Source organism: Dermacentor variabilis, chromosome 1 (assembly GCF_050947875.1).
Source record: "Dermacentor variabilis isolate Ectoservices chromosome 1, ASM5094787v1, whole genome shotgun sequence".
Taxonomy (NCBI): Eukaryota; Metazoa; Arthropoda; class Arachnida; order Ixodida; family Ixodidae; genus Dermacentor; species Dermacentor variabilis.
In genome coordinates this window covers 265,030,542-265,036,541 of record NC_134568.1, presented here as the reverse complement: position 1 = coordinate 265,036,541, position 6,000 = coordinate 265,030,542, and positions in this window count along the sequence as shown.

The following is a 6,000-nucleotide window of genomic DNA, read 5'->3' as shown; positions in this document are numbered from 1 at the left end:
CCGCAGTACTGCCGTCCTGGCTTCATACAACTACCATATTTACTCGCATAATGATCGCACTAGTGTAATGATCGCACCCCTAAATTTGGTGTCAAAATTCGATTTTTTTAATTTCCCGTGGAATGATCGCACCCCAAACTTGCCGCAGTGATATGCTGTGTGCCAAGTCTAGCTAATAATGATCGCACTTACCATCTGTCGAATGCTACGCGAATGACTCTTCAAGACAAACCAAGAGGTCTGCACGCACCAAACATTCTTAAGAAGATGCCCCATTTCATTCCTTTCATCACTTTCCGCACTTCCATGACAAAAAAAAAGCTACAACCAAACTCGCCTTTATTATGTGTAGGCTTTATAATGGTTGTGGTCAACAACAAAAAAGGCTCCTTTCGATTCTTCTTGTCTGCACTCGTGGGCACGCAACAAATCGTGAGCGCCAACGATAGCAGCCACATTTACACTGGTATGTTAGAAGTGTACCCTATTCATACGCCGACACTTGTAACACAGCTAAGATATTCACCCACCCTTAGCGGAAACGTGCCGTATTAGGATAGTAGTGAAGACAAATACCGCAGTTTCCGCAGCATGCCCGCCATGTGTTCCTATGTCACTGGCAGCTGAGCGCGCCCATCTGTTTCTGTCCCCTCAAATTGGACATGGCTACGTTATTGCCGCATACTTGCAGATATTAACAATATTATTCATTACTGATATGGAAGAAACTGTTTCGGTGCACGTAATATACTCACGAGAAAAAAAAATAATCGCATTCGGCTTGCTCCACCGGCCGCCATTTTTTTGTTGTGTGTCCTGCACTACATACAGCGGCAGCCGCCTATTTGTTGACCTGTTGTCATACCGCAGCAAATGTGAGATGAAACAATTTTTTTTTCTTTTTGCGAGAAATTTAACCTGCGTAATGATCGCGCCCCTGAATTTGTGTCAATTTTTTTGGACAGAGAAGTGCGATCATTATGCGAGCAAATACAGTAAGTGCTTCCCCTTGAATTGTCAAAGATATTATTTTTGGCAATTTCTTGCTATAAAGTTTTGTATGTTCTCGGTGCTGATTTCTTCTGCAGCCCTATTTTCAACAGACCCCTTTCTATTCCTTTACCCTGTTTCTTAACCGATGATTCTTGGTTTGTCCCACCTGCTCTGCCCAAATATTTGCTTGACAATTTTCTGGTTCGCTTCCTCCGTTTTGTGTCAACATACCTCCATGTACAAGTAACTAAAAACTTTCCTAGCCCACCGCTTTCCCCCAATTTCTCTCTCTCGCTCCTCAAGTTCTATCTTGCTGCTAGCTTGCCTGCCCTCGAATGATTTCCATCCCATGTCACCCTATACCCCCTGATTTGGTGCATCTCCATGTACTCCCAAAACAAGCCTACCTACTCCACATTGCTTAATTTACAACCTTGCTCAAACCTCTGATCTCATTCACAGTACTGCATTTCCAAAAGTCAGGCTAGGAACCATCACCGCTTTCCAAATCCCTCTCATTACTTTGTACCTATTGTAATTCCACAGTGCCCTATTTTTCGTCACAGCTGCATTCCTGCTACAATTAGTCGTTACATATTTTTCTAGTTTCCATTAGGTACTCAGCCCCAGTGTTTGTCCACACGCCAAGATATTTGTACTTGTCCACTACCACCAGCCACTACCTCCTATATCCTATGCTTGCCGCCCTGATTATCATTGAAAGTCATGACTGCCGATTTTTCATTACAAAACTTCAAACGTTATCTATCTCCCTCTTTACCGCAGATGTCCATCAGTCCCTGCCAATCTTCCTTGTTGTCAGCCATTAGTACTATATCATCCATGTACATGAGTCCTGGTAATGACTATTCAATCCATTGTCCTTGCTTGAAAAAAGTAAGGTTGAAGCCAAGTTTGCTCCTCTCTAACTTGGTCTGTAATCCTTGTAGCTACAACATGAACAACAAAGGTGACAGGGCACCCTTGCCTAAGCCCCTGCTGTATGTATATAGGCTCGGTTACCTTGTTTCCCATTTTATAAGCACGTTACTTCTATAGATACCTTTAAAAAGATTAGTTACTCCAGCTTCCATATCTAGTGTGTCCAGTATGTCTCACAAATCCTCTTGGATTGCACTTTCACAGGCTCCCTTGATATCTAGAAATGCTAGCCATAAGGGCCCGTGTTCCTTTCCTGCTATTTTGATACACTGCTTTCTCTTATATATTATTACGATATTACGATACTCGAGAGACGAGCCGCCGCGAGAACGACGAAGTGGGTCTGTGCCCTTGGCGCGAGTGAATGTCGGCCTGGCGCTCTGAGTATTGATCAATACTTTATCTCATGTATTCGTAGTTTATTTTGCATCTTGGGATTATTTGTTTTCCTTTCTTTTTTCATGTTATTTATTAACCAATTTATTTTATTTTATTTATTGATTCATATTACCACCCGATTCATGGCCTATCCCCCTCAGTGGGTTTGTGCCATTAACTGAGGCTTCATCATCATCATCATCCAGCCCAGTGTAAATTGAGTGAGTGAGTGAGTTAACTAACTTTATTTCGGTCCAGAGAAGACGCAGGGGAGACCCCGCGCCACCCGGCTAGTCCCACGTAGGGACCGCCAAGCCGAGTTTGACGGCCCGATCGTGGGCACTCTGGACGGCCAAGGTTTGGTCGTCGAGTTCGGGGCTACCCAAGAGCGCAGCCCACCTATCCTCGCTGAAGGAGGAGCCGATGGCTTCACACTCGCACAACACATGGTCCAATGTTGCCCTTAGTCCACAGGCAGGGCAGTCCGCACTGGAATATCTTTCAGGGTATATGGCATGAAAAACCGCGAGGTTAGGGTACGCACGGGCTTGTAAAAGTCGAAGGGTAACCGCCCGCGCCCTGCATAAGGCGGGGTGCGGGAGGGGGAATACCCGTCTTGACAGATAGTAGTGCGTGGTGATTTCATTAAACGTAAGCAAGGGTTCCCCGCGGGGCTGGGGGACTGCTGAGGCGGCGCGGTCAGTGAGTCCTCGCGCGGCCTCGTGTGCGCCCCCATTAGGGTTAGAGGGAGAACCCTCAATCGACCCCAAGTGAGCGGGAAACCAAATGAGAGAATGCGGAGAGATACTTTTGGTGCTTTGGAGAATGCGGAGGGCCTGGGGGGAGACCGTACCAGTTTGGTAGGCCTTAATGGCTGTCTTGGGATCACTATATGTTGCCTCTCTGCGACCATCGAGCACAGCCAGCGCGATTGCAACCTGTCGGCTACCACGGGCCTCGAAGTGCGTACCGTAGCGCAGCAAGTGAGCCTTGGAGTCTACGATGGAGACGGCGAATGCCTCTTGTTGGACATATGCCGCGGCATCCACGAAGCTTGCCTCAATGTGGTTATTGCGGACATGCTCGAGTAGAGCTGTACCCCTGGCCCGACATCTGCCGACGTTGTTTGCGGGGTGCATATTGCGGGGAAGTGGCGCGATGTGCAGGTGAGACCTGATGTCGCTGGGAATCCGCACGGCGTCAGGGCACTGGTCGACAGGATTGAGGCCCATCTCGTCAAGTATCTTGCGGCCCGTCGGGGTGCCGGATAACCTGAGCAGCTGTGAGTGCTCTTGTGCCGCGATAATCTCTTCAAGCGTGTTGTGGACTCCGAGCTTCAACAGGTTTTCGGTGTGGGTGCTTGCAGGCAAGCCGAGGGCAAGCTTAAAAACCTTTCTGATGAGTGAATTGAGCTTGTTCCTCTCTGCCACCTGCCAATTATGCATGGCCGCCGAGTATGAAAGGTGTCAGAGAACAAAAGCATGTATAATGCGGATGAGATTGTCTTCCTTGATTCCCCGGTGCCTGTTGGCGATCCTCCGAATGAGGCCGAGAGCACTCCGTCTTGGCGGTGATTTTTCTGAGTGCGGTTCCATTGGAACCGTTAGACTTGATATACATCCCCAATATTCGGAGCGAGTCCACTCTAGGCACCGAAGACCCGTCACCAGTGAAAAGCCGTATTTCGCTTTCGGACGCCGGTTTCCACTCACGATGGCCGCCGCCTCTGGGTCTTTTCTTGTAGAGAAGTAGCTCAGATTTTGATGGAGAACATCTGAGCCCAGTGGGGCGGAGGAAGCGCTCGGTCGCATCGATGACGCTCTGCATGGCGGCTTCAACTTGGCCGTCGCTCCCGCCGACGCACCAGATGGTGATGTCATCTGTGTAGATGGTATGGTTGATTCCTTGAATCTTCGCGAGCTCCTTAGAAAGCCCGATCATTGCGATGTTAAATAATGTTGGCGAGATGACTGAGCCCTGAGGCATGCCGCGTGAACCGAGGGTGATCTCTTGCGGAAGGTATCCTTCGATCTTGAGCTTGGCAGTTCTCTGGCTAAGGAAGGATCGGACGAAGTCGTAGGCCCTCTTCCCGAGCCCGAGGCCGGCAATAGACTGGAGAATGAACTCGTGTGAGATGTTGTCGAACGCCTTCTGCAGGTCTAATCCAAGGATGGCTCTGGTATCTCCCGTGCTCCGGTCGATGATCTGATGCTTTATCAGCTTCATGGCGTCCTGTGTCGAGAGGCCGGCTCTGAAACCAATCATATTGTAGGTGTACATGTCATTGGCCTCAATATGCACCTTGAGCCGGTTGAGCAGGGCATACTCTGCAACCTTACCAACACAGGAGGTCAGGGAAATTGGTCTTAGATTCTCTATTCCTGGTGCTTTACCGGATTTGGGGATGAGTACCGCGCAGGCCGCCTTCCACTGTGTGGGGACCTGTCCACTGCACCAGACTTCATTAATCCTTTCAGTGAGGAAGTCGATCGACTCATCATCGAGATTCCTCAGCATCCTGTTAGTGACGCCATCTGGACCAGGGGCAGATTCGACGTTGAGTGAGAAGAGGACATCTCGGATCTCGGCCGCGGTAAAGTCCTGGTCCAACTCCGGCACCGCACACCCCGCGTAGTCCGGGAACTGGGTAGGGGCAGAGCTATCCGCGACAGGCAGGTACTTGTCTATGAGCCTGTCGACAATCAATTCGTCCGGGGTAGAGTCCGTAGCGACGTGGATGGCTCGCGCGAGGGATCGTCTCTGGCTGGATCTGGTGCTGCCCTCATCGAGAAGGTGTTTGAGCAGACCCCAGCTCTTGCCTGATCTGAGCTGACCCTCGACGGATTCACAGAGCTCATCCCATTGTTGCTTACACAGGTTCTTGCAGTGCTGTTCGATCTCCCTTTTAACCTCCAAAACCTTCTTGCGGAGCCTCCCATTATGCTTCTACCCCTTCCATCTCGTGAGGAGGGCTTGCTTGGCTTCCAGCAGGTGCGCCAACCTGCTATCCATCTTGTCAACGTCGAGCTCAGTGACGACCTCCTTGGTTGCCGCCGCGGCGTCATCCCTTATCCCTTTGCACCAACCTTCAAGATCTGTCTCGCTCGGCCATCGGTGCGCGCTCGGCTCTGATCTTGCGGAAAACGTCCCAGTCGAGCAGCTTGAATTTCTTCGTCTTATAGCGGGCAATCGGGAGGGAGACTTCGATGACGTAGTGGTCACTTCCGAGGTCTAGAGCCGTGTTGAGCCACTTGACCTCGCCTACGTTCTTGACAAAAGTGAGGTCTGGGGTAATGTTCCGGCATGCGGAGTTGCCTCTCCTAGTGGGGAAGTCTTATCGGTGATAAGGGTCAAGTCCAGTTCCATCGCAGTCTGCCACAGTTCGCGTCCCTTGGGCGTGTCATGGGTGTACCCCCACACCCTATGTGGGGCGTTGAAATCCCCGACGACGACAAGGGGTTGCCCACCGGCCAGGCTGACGGCCCTCTTGAGGAGAGAGTTCGCCCTCGTCCTGCGGTAGCTGGGGCTGCAGTATACGTTGAGGATAAAGAGGCTGTTTCTTCTGAGGCCCTTTCTGGGTGGGTTCATGAGGATTTCAGTCATGACGTATTTGATACCTTCACCAACTGCGCCGAGGTCGCGAGAGAGGCAATTGTACCTTTTGTTGACAAGGGTAGCAACTCCCCT